At 41.2% G+C, this 21,237-nt stretch overlaps 1 long non-coding RNA gene across 1 annotated transcript in view; it reads left to right on the top strand.

The window, feature by feature from the left end:
* Positions 1 to 19,741, top strand: part of LOC147200624 (uncharacterized) — a 41,402-nt gene extending 21,661 nt beyond the window's left edge. The window contains exons 2-3 of the long non-coding RNA XR_015101721.1: positions 17,988 to 18,065; positions 19,122 to 19,741. This is a non-coding gene — a long non-coding RNA (uncharacterized LOC147200624). The remainder of the gene's footprint in view (positions 1 to 17,987; positions 18,066 to 19,121) is intronic.
* Positions 19,742 to 21,237: the final 1,496 nt, after the last annotated feature.

Below are 21,237 nucleotides of genomic sequence, written 5' to 3'. Positions count from 1 at the left end.
CTGGATGTTTTGCAGTCGTAAACTGAGCTATCTGAGAACGTTGAGTCTAAAATATCACTCAATGGCCAAGCACACAGCTGACGTGAGTACTCCGCCCCCTCGTCTAAAACAGACAGCCATGGATCATTTGAAAGCGATGAAAATTGATAACACGATGAAGAACAAATTTGCTGAAGCCATAGCTAAATGTATGGCTACTGCATGCAAGCCTGTCAACATTGTCCACAGCTCGACTCAAACTGAAATCATTCGCATTGCATCTAACGACTCCACTACGGATTGCCAGCGAGAGCCTCCATTACAAGCTATGCACAGACATTGTACGTAGCGGAGAAGGCACTGTTTCGGGACTGAAATAAGAGACTAGGTTGATGAGCCTCTGGTGAATAAAGAGCAGGCATTCTGTTGGGTTCGATGTATGCCACTGACGCGATTGTTACTTGTTTGGAACTATTTTGTGTGGAAGGTTACCGTGTTCCCTGTCCATATAAATAAAGGGGGTGGAGCTTCTCTGTGTTCTTCTGACAGTGACGGTGCGCTGAGGCATGTCGAGAGTTCAGCGGTGCAGTGGTCGCGACCACGCTGAAAATAAGAAAACGTCTCCAGTGTTGTTTCAAACCAAGTGTGGTCATCCGAAATGATGTCTACACAAAACCATAGTGAGACTTCCGTGCAAGAAGGACCAACAGACTCAACATAGCCTGACTGCTGTGTTCAAAGCAAACTTGAGAAAAACAAAGTATGCAACCATGGTTTAAATCCACTATAGGCTGAGTACTAGTTTACCTTAGATGTGCACATTATAATTTTATATTGCTCTGTTTTGATTCCCTAAAAAGAGCTGGTAAAGAATTGTTGTGACAAAATATTTTTTTCACTGTTGTTGACAGAGTAATATTGTGTGAGAGATTATGTGTGAATAACCGCTCCAAGTGAAAAATGTTCATGTAAAATTGAAAATCAAAATTGTTATTTCAGTAAATATTTGCATTTTGCACATAGAAAACTGATCCATGATTCCATGTTGATGAGAGCATTAAAACGGGAAAAAATAGGACAAAAAATATAAAAGGAAATTTAGAAACGATAAAAAGTATGTGAGTAATCATGATTAAGTTTTAGTTCATTTGAGTTAATTGTGACAGTTGCGTTTTAGATTAAGGTCTAATATATAAAAAAAAAAATCCTCGTCTCACCCCCCCTCGGGTGGTGTCCGTCCCTCATTCAGCTCGGGTCCTCTACCAGAGGCCAGGAAGCTTGAGGGTTCTGCGCAGTATCCTTGCTGTTCCCAGCACTGCACATTTCTGGACTGAGATGTCCGATGTTGTTCCCGGGATCTGTTGCAACCACTCATCTAGTTTGGGGTCACTGCCCCGAGTGCTCCGACCACCACAGGCACGACTGTCACCTTTACCTTCCAGGCTCTCTCCAGCTCCTCTCTGAGCCCTTGGTATTTCTCGAGTTTCTCGTGTTCCTTCTTTCTGATGTTTCCATCACTTGGGACCGCTACATCCACTACAACGGCTTTCCTCTGCCCTTTATCTATGATCACGATATCTGGTTGGTTCGCCATTACCATCTTGTCAGTCTGGATCTGGAAGTCCCACAGGATCTTCGCTCTGTCATTCTCCACCACCTTCGGAGGTGTTTCCCATTTTGACCTTGGGGTTTCCAGTCCATACTCCGCACAGATGTTTCGGTATACTATGCCAGCCACCTGGTTATGGCGTTCCATGTAGGCTTTCCCTGCCAGCATCTTACACCCTGCAGTTATGTGTTGGATCGTCTCAGGTGCCTCTTTGCACAACCTACACCTTGGGTCTTGTCTGGTGTGGTATATCTGGGCCTCAATGGCTCTGGTGCTCAGGGCCTGCTCCTGAGCAGCCAGGATGAGTGCCTCTGTGCTGTCCTTCAGGCCAGCCCTCTCGAGCCACTGATAGGACTTCTTGAGATCGGCCACTTCAGTTATGGTCCGGTGGTACATCCCGTGTAGGGGCTTGTCCTCCCATGATGGTCCCTCTTCTAGCGCCTCATCTTCTGTTCCCCATTGTCTGAGACATTCTCTGAGTACGTCATCCGTTGGAGCCTTCTCCTTGATGTATTCATGGAGCTTGGATGTTTCATCCTGGACAGTGGCTCTCACACTCACTAGTCCCCGGCCTCCTTCCTTTCGACTTGCGTACAGTCTCAGGGTGCTGGATTTGGGATGGAACCCTCCATGCATGGTTAGGAGCTTTCGGGTCTTAACGTCCGTGGTCTGAATCTCTTCCTTTGGCCACCTTATTATTCCTGCAGGGTATCTGATCACTGGCTTATCTGATCACTGGCTTCTTAGGACTTGCCTCACTCGATGGAGGTATTTGGCCGTAGCCGCTTTCCTTGTTGCCAGTTCGAGGTTGCCATTGGCTTGTGGTATACCGAGGTACTTGTAGCTGTCCTCAATGTCTGCTATTGTTCCTTCAGGGAGTGAGACCCCTTCAGTGCGGACTACCTTTCCTCTCTTAGTCACCATTTCTCAAGCCCGAATGACATCCCGATGTCGCTGCTGTAGATCCTGGTTGTGTGGATCAGGGAGTCTATGTCCCTTTCGCTCTTACCATACAGCTTTATGTCATCCATGTAGAGGAGGTGACTGATCGTAGCTCCATTTCTGAGGCGGTATCCATAGCCTGTCTTGGTGATTACTTGGCTTAGGGGGTTCAGTCCTATGCAGAACAGCAGTGGGGAGAGTGCATCACCTTGGTATATGCCACATTTGATGGACACTTGGGTAAGTTGCTTCAAGTGTGGTTTTCCACATCCTCATCGAGTTCGCAACGAAGGCTCTTAGGGTCCTGTTCACCTTATACAACTCCAAGCATTCAGTGATCCATGTATGTGGCATCGAGTCATAGGCTTTCTTGTAATCAATCCAGGCTGTGCACAGGTTGGTACGTCGGGACCTGCAGTCTTGTGCGACTGTTCTGTCAACCAGGAGCTGATGTTTGGCTCCTCTGGTATCTCTACCAATGCCCTTCTGTGCTTCGCTCATGTATTGATCCATGTGTCCACTTATCTTAGCCGCAATGATGCCTGACATGAGCTTCCATGTTGTGGAGAGACAGGTTATTGGCCGATAGTTGGATGGGACTGCACCCTTTGAGGGATCCTTCATGATTTGAGGGATCCTTCATGATCAGGATTGTTCGGTTAGCCATCCTGGGTGAGTCCCATCCCTCAGCAGCTGGTTCATTTGTGCTGCTAGGCGCTCATGGAGTGCTGTGAGTTTCTTTAGCCAGTAGGTGTGGACCATGTCCGGGCCTGGTGCTGTCCAGTTCTTCATATCTGAGACTCTTTCCTGTATGTCTGCCACTGTTATGGTAACTGGGTTCTGTTCAGGGAGGTTGCTGTGCTCCTCTCTCAGGGTCACCAGCCATTGTGCACTGCTGTTATGTGCAACCTCCTTCTCCCATATGCCTTTCCAGTACCTTTCAGTTTCCAGTCTTGGTGGGTCAGCTCTGTTGTTAGGACCCTGCGTACACTTTCGCAGGTTGTGTTGCGAACAGCCTGTTTATTCGTCTGGCCTCATTCTCTTTCGTGTACGGCTTTAGGCGGCTGGACAAGGCTTGGAGCCTTTGTTTGGCAGTTTCGAGTGCTTCAGGTATAGTCATCTGGATGTACCTCTCGGGTATCGGCCTTTTCATCACACCTCTCTGGGCCTCCATCAATTGACTCACATCTTTCCGAGCCGCCTTGATCTTAGCCTCCAACCGTCTTTTCCATGGTGGGTAACGTATCTCATGGCTTCCATGGTTGCTCTTATAGCCAAGCATCTCAAGGATCACTGATGCTGAAGCGTATATCAGCTCATTGGTTTCCGTGATCGTTACGGTAGGGATCGCCCTCAGTGCTGCATTCACACTTTCCATGAGACTTTCAGGTGGTACTTCACATAGCCGTTGTAATCGGTTGCTAGGTTGCCCAGCTTTCATTCTCGCCATGATCTTAGCTTTCAGGTCAGTTGCTGCCTCGCTCAGCATTTCACTCATTGGGGCTGGCCTCCCAATCTCATCATCTGCATTCATTGGGGCTTGCCTCCCAATCTCTGGTATGACCTCCTCCTCTGATCTGGCAGCCTGGGGCCCTTCACCATGGAACCTGCATTGTACCTCATCAATCTCAAGTTGTGATAGCAATTGCCGTTTGTGGATGTTGGAACACTGAATCACTAGTTGTTTCGTGGTCAACCGTGACTGTGGGTTTCGAAGTAACCATTCAGCCCACATTCTCTGCATGTAACCCCTCTGACTCGGGTTGCTTGAGTAGTAGCATTCCAACAGAGCCATGTTATCGCATCTCGCCCATCTCCGCTTTGTTCCAGTAGCCCATTTTTCATCAAGGTGCTCTGGTTCCCCAGCACCTGACGCAGACCTTGTTTGGCCGGGCGACGTCTGAGCCGGCATGTCATTCATTTTATTGTCTCTCATCATTGTATGAGGTAGGCATTAGCGTGAAGGATCTTGCCCATCCACTGGATGGTGTTATGTGCTCATTTTTTGCCCCAAGCGGGATTCGAACCACCGTCTCCCGTATGCCAAACCGATGCCTTACCAACTGAGCTATCCAGCCGCTCGCTCTCGCTCTCTCTCTCTCTCTCTCTCTCTCTCTCTTTTTATATATATATAAATGTATTAGATGGAGACATGTAGTGGAAGAACTTTAGCCATTTCAGAAGCCTATGCCGCACACAAAAATGGCAGACAATCCATCCACTACTTTTCCCAGCATGCCTCACAACCTCAACAGGTGTGGCTCCTTAAAAGCCATTTGATCAAAGCAGTGAGGGCTGGATATAAAAGACAGGAAATCAAGGAGCAGTAGGAGAGTGAGAAGAGGAACAAAAAGAACTTAAATGAGCCAAGAGGGGAAGCCCTTGCAATGTTGAGGAAAGTTGTTTTTGAATTTTGAGAGCAGACTTTAGTTGGAGCTTTACATCTTTGAAGCCTCTTTTGTTAACATTCATGGAACCAAACTGAGTTTCTCCACGCGTTTCCTGCCTCTCTTTGATTGATAAGGCGAGGAGCTCGGTCATGCATTTCCCCCTAAATACACCAAATTTTACAACGGAATGCTAGCATTAGATTATGAAATTTATAATGAACAAATTGTACGGATGTACACCTCATTAAAAACTGTAGTTCCACAATGCTCCATATCCCCCCTCCCCTCCCCCAAACAAATAAACAGAAATGATCAAATATGTTAGATGCTTGACGTGGTAAAGATGGTTCATCCAGCATTCCTCACGGTGTCTAATTTCTCTGCAGTGCACCTCCTCGCCAGAATAACAAGTATGTCAGACGACGCTGTGGGTCAGGAGAAAAGCTACATCATTGCCCCTTCGAAAGGAGTTAACATACTCCTTTGAAGAGGGCCTTAATTGGGTTAGGTGGGGGGAGATGGGGATTGTGCAGCGCAACAAGCATGCAGTCGAATGTGAAATCCCCCGGTTGGAAGAGGTGTAAGAGGAGAAAAAGTTTAATTGATCCCCCACTTGTGTATGTAGAGCACCTCTCCCATAAACGTAGCAGTCGTAGGCTGGCTTTGCACCACCATTATACAGTCGAGTCACAAATGTCCGATTTTATTTATCATTCTTCATTTGGCTGTTGTGGGAATATATTTTCCCAATGGTTAAAGCATCAGTTTTTACAGAGGAAAGGATAAATGTTAAAAGCCACAAGTACTGCGTACTCTTTGGCCATAGAGCACGAATGACATTTAGAAGAAACACATAGCCACACCCCCATATATCAGCAAATTCATGCATTTGATCTACAACCTTTCTCATTGCGGTGTAGTGCCAACATATTTCCATGAAAGTAGAGGTGCGGATTCTCAGCAATTCAATTAGACATAAAATACTGGCACAATCCAACAGAATGACACATGCTACTCTCAACATTTGGCCGCTGCACAAAGAACAATGTTTTTGACTGTATAGGGAATGGGATATGGCTTCAAGTGAGATAGCTAATCATGCACAAATAGTGTGGAGGTGGGCACAGGGACAGAGAAATCTAGAAAATGGGTGCTGTGTCAGTTGGTAATGCCGATGGAACGGTGATGTCAAAGTTGTTTAGGAAATGTGTTTTTGTAACCAGTGACAGGTATCCTCAAAGTCACTTTCTATTTGGGAGAGTGGCCCGTTGCAATGGTTGTATTTTACATGTAAATACACTCTCTTGAGACTCAATTTCATGCAGCTTTCACTGATTTGCTGTCCTACAAACACACACACACACACACTTACATACACACACACATTTAAAGAGTGCAACTTTTGCACACAATTTAGTATCGCAGAATTGTGAAAGGAATCATCAAATGAATAGACGTTGGTTACCTTCTGCACATATATGCTGTGCTATTTTACTTTCATCCACCAAACGACTTGTCTTTGTATTGTGTGTGTTTGTGTGTCTGAGTACGTGCGTGCTCGTGCGTGTTTGTGCATTTGTGTCTGATGAAACTATTGTGGCATGCCAGTGGACTCATTTCTTAAAATATCCATATTTCACTTAGACCAGGGTTGCCCCAAGTAATTTCATGCTTGGTATTTTGCCAAGAAATTGTGTGTGTGCTTGACATTCAATCAACTCTTTACTCTGATATTGCTGACCTTGTAAAAAAAGTCACCCAGGTCTCATTTTCTGTCCCAACTAAGTTTGAATAAGTAAGTCTGCCTTCGATGTTATTCTATTCAATATATTTATTGTGTAATTTATGTTCTCCATTATAGTCTGCTGAATTCCTTCTTGGTGAGGTAAATCCGTGGCAACTCGAGAATCCCCTTGTCGTTTAGGCTTACAGCGAATTAATTGAGGAACATTCAACTACTGAAGCTCTCATGTTTTTCAACTTTCTAATTTGACATTTAATCAATAATCAGTGGACCATTACCTTTCTAAATTGCTGAAAATAATAAATCAAACATTTAAAAAAAAACTAACCTAAAATATTTCCAATTTTTGGTAAATTAAATCGCTTTGGTAAACATCCTCATATGATTTGACTTTTACCACTCTGTTTCAACCTTGTATCAGTGGCTTTCACTGTGAAGGCGTACGCATTTGTATGCCATTCTGCATGGCCGCTTTTCAGCATCTTTATTTATTCAATGCAAAGTAGCACCTTATTTTACAATCAGATCATGTTTGTGTTTATCTCCGGCATGATTAATGAACTTGGATGAAGCTAAGCACAGCAGGTTTCATTTGGCTTCCTGAGAATGTTGTGTGTACGGGCTGTAAATGATCATCCTCCTTTAAGGAGTATTTGTTCAGAAGGATGCTTCCATTCTCGTGATAACTGCTGTATGGCGTTTTTTATTTGTATTTTTGATATATGTTTACTGAATGTCGTGCAGATGATATATTTAAGCCAATGTAATAATGTCTTGCACAACAATGACATTTATTTCAGCTACAATTGATGGAGGAACACCATTTATAGATTTGTGATTGAGCGACTCCCCAAGCAGTGAGGTGCAGCCCCTCTTAAAACATTTTTTTTTCTTCTTGGGAAGGGTTCAATCCTGACGTACAGTAAAATTACAACCTCACACAGCAACCAACTTTGCAAACCAACACTTACAGATAGCATGATCAGCTGATACAATGATATAAGTTAATGGTGTTAACTTGTATCTTATAATGTTAAATGTCAAATTGCCACTACAATACTTAAGTCATGGGTTAGAGAGTGGCCAGTAAAGAGAAAATGTAGTCTTTGAATAGCAAGGTCACGGTACACTTGATATATTGCAAGTCGTAGGTTTTCTTGCACAGCGCTAATTTTGTTTCCCCACACCCCCCAACTGCAAAACAATAATCCGCCTCTCACTCTGGATGGCAATACTTGGCCTACTTGGTCCCTTTATCAATTTTGTACTTCATTAAATTCATAATAGATGAAACAAAGTGGAAACTGATCGTTTTGTCAATTAACGCCCTTGTATGAGGCTTCCCTGCATATCAATCAAGTGACAAATTTCACGACAGATAATAGAAACGAGTCTCCACTTTATTAAACTCATTCACTGCTGATGACAGGCAGTGAAATCAACAGCATAAAACTGTGTGGGCGAACTGTGACTGAGTTAATGCCATGTGATCGTTCGACACCCCCTTCGGAAGCTACTGGTCGATCGACACAACAATCAACTCTGCATTAGGTCTACGTCGGTTTCCCACACCAGGAAGGACCTTTTATACAGGTGTGAATGCACACAAACGAATCCTGATGCGAACCAAACAACCGGACCAAGACCCACATTTTGTGGTGGTCTCGGTGTGCTTCTAAATGATTCAGTGCAATTCGCTACAAATCTGAATACAAACAACTGCCAATTCGCACCAAATACAGAATATGATCAACTTTTTTGGGCTTAACAAATGTAGAGAAAGTTGATCATACGTGATCAACAAATATTCCGACACGCCAGGCACTTCATGACCAATTGTGAGTGTGTCACACTACCTGACCAAGACGTGCCAGAGTGCACCAGCTCCATACATTTGTCTTAACTGCCAATGCCTTCTCTTGCAGGCTTTCCCAGGGCCACTCTCTACGTCACAAAACCCCAACTAAAACGCATGCTAACTGGTCCCGTGAAAAACAAAACGGGACATGTTCATGAATTTATAAAATCCCAAAGTGGACATGTCTGGGCAAAAGAGGATGCTTGGTCACCCTAGGATATGTCAGCGCATCCGCCATATTAGGTGTGGCCATTATTCGGCAAATAATATTCATAAATTTAAGTTCAAATGACAATTAAAAGCAATGGTTTGGTCATCCAGTGAGTTACCAGGGCATCTGCACAAACATCCAATTCGGCTGCAGTATCAATGTACACAAGATGCCCTTCTATGTAAAGTATATGTACTGTTAATGTTGCCATAATACTTTGAGGCATGGTTTTCAAATGTAGGAGGAAGCCGGCGTACCCAGAGAAATCCAGTGCACATCCAGGAGAACAATCTCTAAATTGCTAGGCTGAAGCCCAGAACCTCAGAAAAATGAGGCAGATGTGCTAACCACTAGTCCTCAGTGCTGCAGATAATCCATTGTTGAAAAATATGTATTACATGTATCATATAAGATTGGACACAACATGGACAATTTGATCTGCTTGGACAGTCCAAACTGAAATACTGAATCGAGCCTGCTGTGAATAAACATTGGCCAGAGAAGTGAACTAACTTTGCAGAGTTTTCAGCTATTATACACAGTAAGAGACATGGATGCCTGACAGGTTCCAGCCACACAGAAAATGAATGGGGGTGGTAATGGCAAAGCGATGAGGCCAGTGTACATCATATACTGTACCGCAGAGCAGGTTGCGGTTGACTGGCTGCCAGCCATTCGATAAGAAAATACAGTACTTTATATGCAGATGGAAGTATATGATGAGCGCCCTTGGTAAAAATAAGACTTGGGCCGGCTTTAAATGTGGATTTACACTTTCCTTGAATGACCAAAAGCCCGAAATTGTACTACTTTTTTCCCATTCATTATACAGACATAAAATAATCACAGCCGGTCCAATTCCCTTTCTCGCTAATCGCTGTCTTTCTCAACAGCTGCTGCTGTGTCTTGTCATGTTTAAATGAATACCTAGCTGGTGTTCACGATGTTCTTGTCACTCGATGAATTTTGACTTGTTAGGCTAAAATAAATAATGAAAGCTTCAGCTTGTCTCAACTGCCGCTGTTAAAAAAAAAGTTCAACAGAATGTTACATTGGCAAGTTTCATGAAATATAAATAACTGCGGATAATAAGCGGGCTGCTATTCTAAGGATGAGAAAAAAAAACCCTCCCATGTAAAATAATGATTTCACTAGGCAGCTATGGAAACACCACGGGGCCATCTACAGTAGATTCTTAAAGCCTTGACAATGTATTTGTGAATGTGTGCACCGTGCACACGCGCGCGCATGCTGGACTCTCACAATAGAAGGTGCAGAAAAGCTTTGTGGATCAGCGTACAGGTAGGTTTAGCTTTCCTTCAGACCGATCAGATGTGGAGTTCATGGATTCATTCTTTTTATCCATCCATGCATCCATCTATTCAGTTCAATGCGCCACCTTTGGGGTTGTTGTAGACAAACATTTAAACATAGACAAACAACCTATGGACAGTGTAGAGTCTTCAACAATCCTAATGTGCATGTTTATGGAATTACATGAGTATCTAGAGAAAACCCTTGCAAGCATGGGGAAAACATTCAAAGCAAAGTGCGAGCCCACAAGCTCTGAAATGTGCAAAAACCAGTTGGCCGCTGTGCCACCCGAGGGTCTTTGTTGTACATGGTAAACATTCAGTGAGGAATAAGATGATTCATGCCACAAGCGCACATACAAAGATTATTTTTCAAGACAATGTTTTTCACACAAGCATCACACATCAACAACAGCGTTGGTAGCAATAGGAAAAAATAAAAATAAAGACGGGTATGATGGAAGGGCGCGCTTCCTCTGAATATGCATATTGCTGGCGAAGACACTCATCACGGTCACACAAATACTGATGGAAACACAAAAGCCTGACAAGCTCCAGGTAAGATTGATGCTGCAGATGTAGACATCCCAAGCTTCACTCTCCATTTTGCACTCTTATTTGAAATATTTTGGTGCCTCTGTGTCATTCTACGTTTTAAAAGTTTTCCCACCCCTCCAATTTATCTGAGCTCAGCCTCCACATCAGTTCATTTCTATATTTTAGAACAAATATTTTGGTTGAATTATTCCACTGCACATAATAGACAAAAATGCTGATGAACTTCATGTATGTTTTCATTGAATGAGAGTTGGATTGGAGGCAAGAGGATTTGGGCCTTTCTTTCCCACGGTCCTCCACTCAACTTCCTTACAAAATAAGTGTTTGAGACGTTTTTTCATCATTTACATGAATATGAGGAAAAATTGATGTCAAAATAGATGCATGCGAAGGTTAACTTGTTTGGGTAGTGTTGTGCATAAATTGAAGAGTCATAAGTCAAACAATTTATCACATGCAGTTCTTCATTGTGGGTTTACAAATCACAGCTGCAATCTAACTGTGAAAAAATATAAATTCATTTGCAAGTTGTGCACGTATCGGCCCTACTTTAATTCCATGATGCCAAGATGGCTGACAGTGCTTGATTGGATTTAATGTCATCATCGTGTTGCATAGTTCATGGTCTTGCAGGTATGTTTGAGTACTTGGAAAAAAGAAGGGCATGGATGGATAAGTCGTATTTTCATGCCCAGCGCAAGGAGTTTTCTTACTTTTTTTCTATTCTTTTTCATACGTGTGATGTCTATCAAAATGGAGGCAATCCCAATGAACCGTCTCTAAATTTATGGCCATAAATCTATTCAGTCATCATTTTGTGTGTGTGTATGTGTGTGTGTTAAATCAAGGTGGCAGATATTCTTGACAGGGCACAGAAACTTGTGTCAGTGATAATCAGTAGGATAAATGAATCTGGGAATGTGAGGCAAATTGGACTTCCTGCTCAGGGGAGCCAAGAAATAGCTTTCTGTTCTGGAATTGTAGCTCTGTTAAACTAACTAACACCCACAAATATGAAAATATTGTGTATACTAGTTTGTATTATCAGCAAATGTGAAAATTAATTTCAGTAATTTCACAGTTGCTGATGAGCATGCAATTCCCCCCCCCCCCCCAGCCCCAGATAATTTCCAAAGAGGAATAACTTTTGCACCATATCATCCACAACAAGGGTTAAGATGAGCTTTTTTTAAAATATAAAATTCACACAGGCATTCTGGCGGTCAACTGGTTCGCGCATCGGCCTCACAGTGCAGAGGTGCAGGGTGGAATAGGCCCGAGCACGCGAAAAAGGATGGGTGGATGGATTTTGCACTTGGATCTTTTAATAATTTTGGAAAGTGAGTTTTTATTTTTTTCCTTTGTTTTTAAGTGCCTTTTAATTGCAAATAAGCTTTGTCACTTTTTTTCATTTAAAAAAAAAAAAATTTAATAAGATAACTTAGTTCTCTTTGCTCTGGGAATGTCTTCAGTTGTTCTATTCATTATTGCTTTTGGATGTTGTGCTTTTAATAATAATAATAATAATAATAATAATAATACATTTTATTTGAAAGCGCTTTTCACCACACTCAAAGACACTATACAAGAGCTTAAAACACAGGATAAAAATGTGCACTTAAAACAAGCATACATAATTTACAAAAGCACATCTAGATGAACCAAAAGCAAAATGGGTAAAAGAGATTAAAAGGTATTAAAAGCATTGCGGAACAGGTGAGTTTTAAGGGATGATTTGAAGGATTGGAGGTCAGTACAGTTGCGGATGTGTTGTGGTAGAGCGTTCCAGAGGGTGGGGGCGGCGACAGAGAAGGCTCGGTACCCCCCCCCCCCCTTTTGCTTGTGTGAAGCACATTGAGTTGCCCTGTGCATGAAATGTGCCATTTAAATAAAGTTGCCTTGCCTTGTTTTTGTAAGTGGGTGCAGAATTTCTCATGGGAAAAGATCAAGCCTGATTTCAGTGTGAAGGGTTCTAATTATTACAGCAGGGAAGTAAACACGATGACATTCTTTTCTGCAAGACACTCTGCAAGAAATTCCGTTGTCTCTGGCAGGACTTTGACTGGTTTAATTGATTACGTAATTATTATCGTCATTTATGTTCTTTTTCAGATTCAGATTCAGAAAACTTTATTTATCCCCGTGTGGCAATTAGGATTTATCGCTTTTATCTGCCGAGCCACTGTTTTGTGTCAAGTAACAATGTAACTTCAATTTTAGCCACAATAAGAATCACGGTTGCTTTATTTCTTTATTTATTTATCTACATGTATTTTTGCAGGTTGGAGTGTGTTGATCAAGCAGCATTGTAAACAATACAAAACAGCGCTGCCCTAAACCATGGAGACAAGTTTCATTTGATTCTTTTAAAGCACAAATCATTTTTCACTTCACTGATGAATACTTCCATTAGGCGGTTGTGATGCACAAATGATATTGAATAAATGTCCTATTGCTCTCCCTTTTAGATACAGTGGGTGCCCCAACAATGAACGCCACAAAGTACATGGAGCAGTTCTTTTCGTAGCCCTCACGACTGCTGATCACGGAAATTCAAAACACCGCCATACCAAACTATGCTGTGTTGAACTGAGCTAAACACAAGATTTGTATTTTGATTGGCCACACATTTATGAGCAAAGTGAAAAACCCTTTCAGCCAAGCTTCCAACACTTGTTCTTTATCGTATTGTGATAATCTACCTCGGGTGGCTGGCCTGAGTCTATAATTTGCAGAAGTTGGAGACAAGGAAAAGGAACACGAATGATAAAAGGTGGAGGAGATGGGTCGCTTTAAGCTGGGCCAGATCTCCCAGTAATCAGTGTTTTAACAGTCAGTGCGCGTTCTCCATTGACCTCTGTCCTCTATTGATTTGCACGCTGTTAATGTAGTCAGATCGTGCTCTCTAAAAAAAGGCAAGACCATGGAGAAACTAAGTTGCATTTGTGTGTGTGTGTGTGTGAGAGAGATCATCTTCAATAAGTACTTCCATAACCATAAAAACCAAGAGGGAATATTCTGTATCAGGAGTACATACCAGAGAAAAAGGGAAAATAGCAAGTGTTAGAAATAAAAGTGGGTATGGTGGGTGGGCTGACAAAAAAAAAATGATGGAAGACATTCTTATGAACTATTCTCAAATACAGGAGAAGCACAGTGATAATTCTGAAGAGGTAAAAAGCTCATGGCTTTACCAAACATTTATTACTCCTCTGCCATCTTTCTTCATAAGATGATAAATTCACACACACAAACACAAAACACACAGACACAAACACATTTTCATACTACCTCTTCACCCTCGAAGCATTCAGCAGTTTTTTTTTCATTATTGTTATTGTTTTATCTCTGACATTATTCCACAGCTTATGAATTTTAATAGGCCTCAATCAGAACGCCCCAGCAGTGTTTTTCGATCTCCCAAAGTAATGGGCTCGAACCACCTGAGAGTTCTTCGACAGTTCTGCATTCTGTGTAGATCCGAGGACGTCAGAACGAAACAGGGAGCAGTGGGTGAACGAATGATAAACGTGGACGGGATGTGGATGAATACTAGGGCGATGGAGAGATCGTGCAGGGAAAAGAACGGGCACACAGACTGTGGTAGAGCGAGAGACATATGGCGGGAGAGAGAGGGAGGCCTTGACTTTGGATGGATGTCAACATTCAATAGCATGAATTTGAGCTCACGTACGCGTGCGTGCACACACACACATACACACACAATTACACTTTGATTGTTTTTTTCAGGTTTTCTAGCGTTTAATATCCACCCACCTCCTTTCACCACGTTACAATCTGCATTGACAAATGGGCATCCTTGAAAATGCACAGACGCATACACACTGATGTACAGTGATGCACAGTTTTTGCTGACTGTCGCTGTTCTTTTTTGGCCCCAGTGTTTTCATGCATTTTTCATTTCAGCAGCAGATTGAAAACAAAACCGCTTCGCATTCTTTCAGTGTCCCCTCTTGTCCTAGTAATAATGTGTCTTTTGTTGTAAAAATCAAAGGATCCCAGAAATTGATTATTTATTCTTTCAAAAGTTGACTATCTCTCATTCATTTTCTCCTTTTGTGCTAATGCCTGAATGAGACTAAGTGATTACCGGAGATTAAAAAAAAAAAGCGGAGGGGGGGGGGGGGTCGAGAGAAAGGTAACAGCTGTGTTTCCACAATCACAATGGAGCCGCACAGTGAGGTGTTTCAGACACATTCGAGTGCCAAAGTTGATGGTCTGAAAACAATGCATCACCACTTTCACCGTAATCGCTCCACTTTTAAAGATCTCAGCCCGAACAACAGGAGAATGAGAAAAAGTGGCGTTACATTTGCAAAAGCGACCTTCATTCACAGGGCCTGTAGTTGCGGTTTCACCCAATGTCTTCTCACCACTGCAACAACAGCACACAACAGAGAGAGGCCGAGGCGTTATACGGATATGCATACGGATGCTTTAATTAGGTCCTGATACGTGAAAACGTCATTATCAAAGGCCTACCGACAGTCACTTGAACACCGCCAAACCCCAAATATTCATCTCCAACCTTAGAAATGTCATAAGATGGCATATATGTGTGTGCATGTAACTGAGAATGCAAGCCAGATTGGGTGATTTCATTGACTTTTTTTGTAATTGTTGCTATTATTTTTGACCATTTAGAACCCATATCAAGTGACAAAAAGGGGGGAAAAAAACCAACACCACACAAAGTCCTTGATATATGTTTTCCTAACACTTTCTGTCAAGTCAAATAAAATAAATAAATGTGCTAAACTTACTCAAAAGAAGAGAAAAAAATCTTTGTATCCATCCACCCACCCATCAGTCGGTCAGTCTGCCTGTCCATCCGTTGTTGTATGGGTATACTTGACAAATGAATATAAAGCTTATTTAGAACAGATTGAACTGAACTTGATGGTCTCTGTGGATGCGGAGTTCTGCGTGAAAGATAAGAACAGCTTCAGGCTGTAGTGTGCGTGATCTTTCATCACAATCCATGCAGAGTTGAATGGCCATAGTCAATAAGGCAGAAGGGGCAGTTGCAAATCTCCGACAGCAAATAAAGAACGTAGGAAACACTCAGTTGCAGGAATGTCAAAGCTCAAGTTTTGTTTTTGATAACTGATGAAAAAAAAAAACAACACATAAAAGTGCCGGATATTTGTGGCATGTTAACAGAAATAGCAGAACTTAATAGCAGTTACACGGTGTGGTAAGCACGACCATCAACATCTGCCTGATTGAAATCAACCCTGATAAGTGTGTGTCGCATTCCACAGGATCCAATTTTGCAATACAAACCTGTACCAAAGGAACATTAAAATTGGATGAATACAAGTTCAAAGATACATTTGGTATATGATACTATCCCTTTAAGTCCATGTGCTGATGCAATTGTTTCTGCCATCTGCTCCATAAGAAAAAAAATGTCTATCTGTTCCAAGGCTATAATAATTATCATAGCTCATTGATCCAGTTCTAAAGCAATCGTGCAAGCCTGTTCGTTGCTCCCCGGCCGCCCTCCATCATTCTCAGTCAAGGATGTGAGAGGCTGTTGTTGCAAGTTTGACTGAGATTTTGAATGATTGCTTCAAAAGACAAAAATCACCACATTCCAGCTTTTTTGTAGGTTGTGGATCCATGTGGATCACTAAACCTCACAGTTGTTGCAGACCGCCAACTATTTCTCTAAAGCAGGGGTCACCACCTTTATGAAACGAAGTACTACTTCTGGGTACTGATTAACTGGGTTGTGCAGAGACCTTTAAAGGGGCAAGTGTTCAAAGTGAAATAGGGGGCACACAAAACTTTTTTTTTGAATGGAAGCAATACAATTTTCAGCATGACGTCTCTGATTTATATTTTGATTATATTCGAATTTATATGTATATAATACATATTCTATTATATTACACAAATTACAAAAAATATACTGTATCTTAAAAAAATACATGAAAAAACAGTAACAATTGTAAATAGCACAGCCACCTTATACCAGTTGCATATATGCTTATATATATATATATATATATATATATATATATATATATTTATATTGCACTTTTATTGAACTGTGTACAGCTCTCTTCTGAAACATTTATTTTTGTGCATGCAAACACTTTGTTTTTTCTTCTTTCTACCCCCCAATTTTGCTACTGTAGACTGTAAATTTCCCCAGTGTGGGAAAAATAAAGGATATCTTATTTTATATACATATATATATATATATATGTGTGTGTGTGTGTGTATATATATATATATATATATATATATATATACTTTTGTTCTACTTCTCCCTTTCATAATTTTGCTGCTGTAAATTGGGAACTTCTCCATTGTGATACAAAATCAAGTGTTCTTATTTTATCTTATCTTGTCTGATCCACTGGTGAAAGGACACTCTCCTCTTTCATCTAGAATTGCTTCAAACAGCAATTGTGTTGTATTATTTTGTTATTTCATGTTAACTGTTCTGTTGATGGTGGCGTGGGTACCCACAGCGGCTCCCCTCTCTCCTATGGTTAAGATGAAAGAAATGTCATCTGTGCTGTATGTTGCACATAGAGCATATTTGACAATAAAAGCTGACTGGACTAGATAGATACAACCTGCACAAAATGATATTTTGTGGCCATTCAATATTCATTTGTAGTTCCCTTTACGAATTGGGGTAGAAAAACAAAAGCTCCTTTCATGGGCTTCATTCTGAAAGAAAAAACAATGGCATTGCAGGCCATTGATGAAAACCATACTGCGAAGACATTTGTCTTTATGGACACCACAGACAGATGTCTCCCGCAAAGGTGTGCACCATTTGCTTCCCCGCATGTCCAAATTCAAGACCAAGCATTTTGTATTCATGTTATACTGTATATCCTGAGTATCTTGGCGAGCAATAAAATCTTTAAAAAAACATCTAAGATCTGGCGCTCCACAGATGTTAGTGGATTGAATGTCTGTCGCTGTTTTTCTTCTCTTTTCAGTGAAACACACAGTTGTGGAAATCCTGATGTGAGAGCGTGGTCCACCCCACTTTTTTCCATCCACAGCATAGCATTGCTAATCTGTCCTCAATCACTTAGTGTTCCTTTTTTGATACAGAGTAAAATGAGACACTGAACATTCAAGCGCCTTTGAAACGAATGACAAAAAAAAGAATTTCAACAATCTAGACGTAACACTTCTGATCCTGCCTGATTTCAGTGAACCTTTCCCATCATCCCACTCAGTTCAAACACAATGACGGTGAAGCACAAGTCTCAGAGTGATTTAATGCTCAGTGTTTAAAAAAAAAAAAAAAAAGTAAAGCATCATCGTTGCCACCAAGCTTATAGTTGTGTTTTACATTTTATTACATTGTATTTTCTTGTGTTTCAGTCATGGAGAAGTTAGAAGAGTGGCAGAAGGCTGCTGATGGAACCTGCCCTAGCTGCCTCTGTCTTTTGGATGGAAGTGGTAAGCATGTGCCACCCTGCAAAGTATTGGACCAACATTCTACAATTACAAAAACTCATTGTCATATATTTTATCGAAAATAAAATATCTTCTCTTGTTCCTTGACAATGGTGAGAACTAAAATAGGATTTTGCTGGACTTTTTCTTTTGTATGGGAAACCAAACTGTCTTTTAACATGAAAATAATAGCATACTATAGTCCAACTTCAAAATGACCTCTGTGTCATTTTTTTTCAAGCGGAACCAAACTGTAATCGACACTTGATCAGTCCGGAATATTATTTTAATTAAGTCCCTCTATCGTCAGTCCCCCCTACTCCCCGCCCACCCCATAAAAAAATACGCCAGTCCAAAAGGTGAAAGATCCAATTTGTCATGATTCGTTTTGGGACCAACAGGTGGCACTGTTGGGTTCTCCCTGCAGCTGCACACCTGTTGGTCGTTATGTGATTAGTACCGGTTGTATAAAAGGACTCCCGCCTGAACACTCATTGTCGGGTCATTGTTTGCTCTTGGCTACTGTCATGTTTGTTTATGGCCGTTTGTAGGCTGCTGTCATATGTGTTTCAGTCAGGTTTTCATTGTTATGTTTTGTCTTCAGTCATGGTGTTTTGTTTGATACTTTGGACTTTGTTTGTTTAGGATTTAGTTTTCTCTTTTTTAATACAATCTTTCAAATACACCCTGTTCCTCCCTCTTGCCTGCTTTTTGGGGTCCACCACCACTTCGCAACTTGACACAATTTGACTAAAATGATCAATTGAGCGCCCTATCTATCAATCTGCATACATCATAGAGTGCCTGAAACAAAACATAAATCCATTTGCTTGTCCGTGCCCAGACCACAGATATATTGAAAATAGTCAGTAAATCGAGGTCACTTTTGTAAAAAGAAAATATGTCTAACCCAAAGTGTTCGTTTAAAAAGGAACATTTGCAATTCAAGGTTCCATTGTAGTTGGTTAATCCCTTCCCTTTTTAAATTCGAAAAATGGTTCACAAACTGGAATGAAACCCCCAATCCACACATCTGAAAAAGGGATTTTCCCCTTGCAGGGTTCAATGAAGAATGGGATTATCAGCAAGTGAGTGATGGGACTGCACTCCCCCTTACCCCTGGCTCTTAGCATTTGCATCTCCAAGAGCAGCATCATGTCTGTGATGCTGAGTACCTTTTACGACTACTGTTTTATTGTGAGTGTTTCCTACTCGAGGCCTCTATACATAATGGATGGGGGCTTGATGGGGAGTAAAAGATGATACTCCCTTGTGAAAACTTAGGAATCATGTAATGAACGGTGAAGGAAATGGTGCAGTGATGTCAAACTATTTGTTTTGCGGTGCAATCCATATGCTGGCAGCACTATGAATTATGAAGTACAAGGGGTCCCAGAAAGATCTGTGAGTACCTTTAGACCTTTGGGATTATTCTTTGTCATTTTCTGACTCATAGTATGAATGTGGTACAGAATTAAATATATAATTGATGTATTATTTTTCACCCTGCTTATATACTGTGTGTGTATATATATATATACTGTATATAATTTAAATGATCATTTCATCGTCATTTTTGTATATTTGTGAATTTAATATCAGTAAGTCATTTATTGATGAATATTTCCTGTGTAATTTGCACACTCTGCTTCCATCATACCTGTTGGGCTTCCATACCAGCTTCCTTCCTCCCTCACAATGCAATGATGATTGCTGATGGGAGCAGATGTGCAGTCTTATGAAGGCAAACTGTGTGCCACACTGTCTCCTGCGGTGAATAAATCCTGGAAACCAGTGAATTGAGTGCCTTTAATTTAATCCTCCACACTCACACACCCATTACACATACAGTTACTTAAGAAATAATGTATCGGCGAGATAGTTTTGGTTTTCAAGAGTGTATCAAAATTTGAAAAATGTGCAAGCCTTGTTATAATTGTATACTTTGATGCAAAATAAGTCAACTTTTGATGCACTTCATGAAGAACTGTATCGACATCCACCCCGAATTTAGGTGACATGTTGGAATTAATTCCCAAAGTACATTAATTTTAAATGGGATAATGGCTTCTCATGGGTTATGCTACACATCGATCACCTTGACTCAACCAAAGTAAAATTATCCAGAGCAAACAATGTTAATGATGTAGTAAGGTAAATTCTCTGCATATTTTGATGAATTGTGATAAAATAGTCTTTTTTTTCCACATACAAAGTGCAATGCCAAGCTCAGAAAAGCAGAAAACTGCATGTTCACAAATAACAGTGGGTTTGAACAAACAAAATGAGCCCTCACAAGTCTGTCTACCTTGACCCAAAGTTGACTTACTGTCCTCTGAACTAAGATTTACGAATGTCACAAAAACACATCAGCCGCCATTGGGGTATTAACCTATTGATCTGAAACATCTGCCCGTTTTGAATATTTGAGACATTAGGTTACCCCAAAATCACCACAGCGTTTATTCAGTCACTTGACCGCAAAACCTCATAATCGGCCACCTGGCTCATGGACTAATCCAACTCGTGGATCAAACCTGGGTCACCCCCACGTCTCTGGTTAGGGAGTGCCGAGCGTTGGTCGATGAGCTATAATTCCAGTCTGTCACCTCAGCTCCACATTTGAAGGGACATAAAGTGAGGCTTTACTAACCAAGGTGATATTTTCTTCTATTAAAAATATGTAGATATGAATCGGATAGGGTTTACATCATATAAAGTAACATAATGGAAGACATTCTCATGAACTATTCTCAAATAAAAGAGAAGCACCAAACATTTATTACTCCTCTGCCATCTTTCTTCATAATATGATAAATTCAAACACACACACCACTTTTTTTCTCCCCCCAACACCCTTCATGGTCAACTTGGGAGCAGTCCGCGGTCTACCAGTCAACCGCGATTGGCTGGTTGGACACTCCTGGATTAGAGAGTGGATTTTTTACCAATGATGAAACAACCTAATTGTTTCAAATAACACCAGATGAGTAAACTATTCAAATGCATTTTGTTGAGCTCAGCTCCAGCATCTCTCTGACATACTGACGAGTTGCTGTTTGACTCGCCAAGCAAACATACAGTGTATGGGACAGTGAAAACACAGTACACCTTAAAAGTCAGCGTTTCTAGTGCTTACTGTATGCTTTTCTCATTATTTATTTTCATTATACGA

This window comes from Hippocampus guttulatus, chromosome 9, assembly GCF_054856545.1.
Source record: "Hippocampus guttulatus isolate MCC_2025c chromosome 9, RoL_Hgut_1.0, whole genome shotgun sequence".
In the NCBI taxonomy this organism is placed as follows: domain Eukaryota; kingdom Metazoa; phylum Chordata; class Actinopteri; order Syngnathiformes; family Syngnathidae; genus Hippocampus; species Hippocampus guttulatus.
This window is presented reverse-complemented; position numbering and strand designations above follow the sequence as displayed.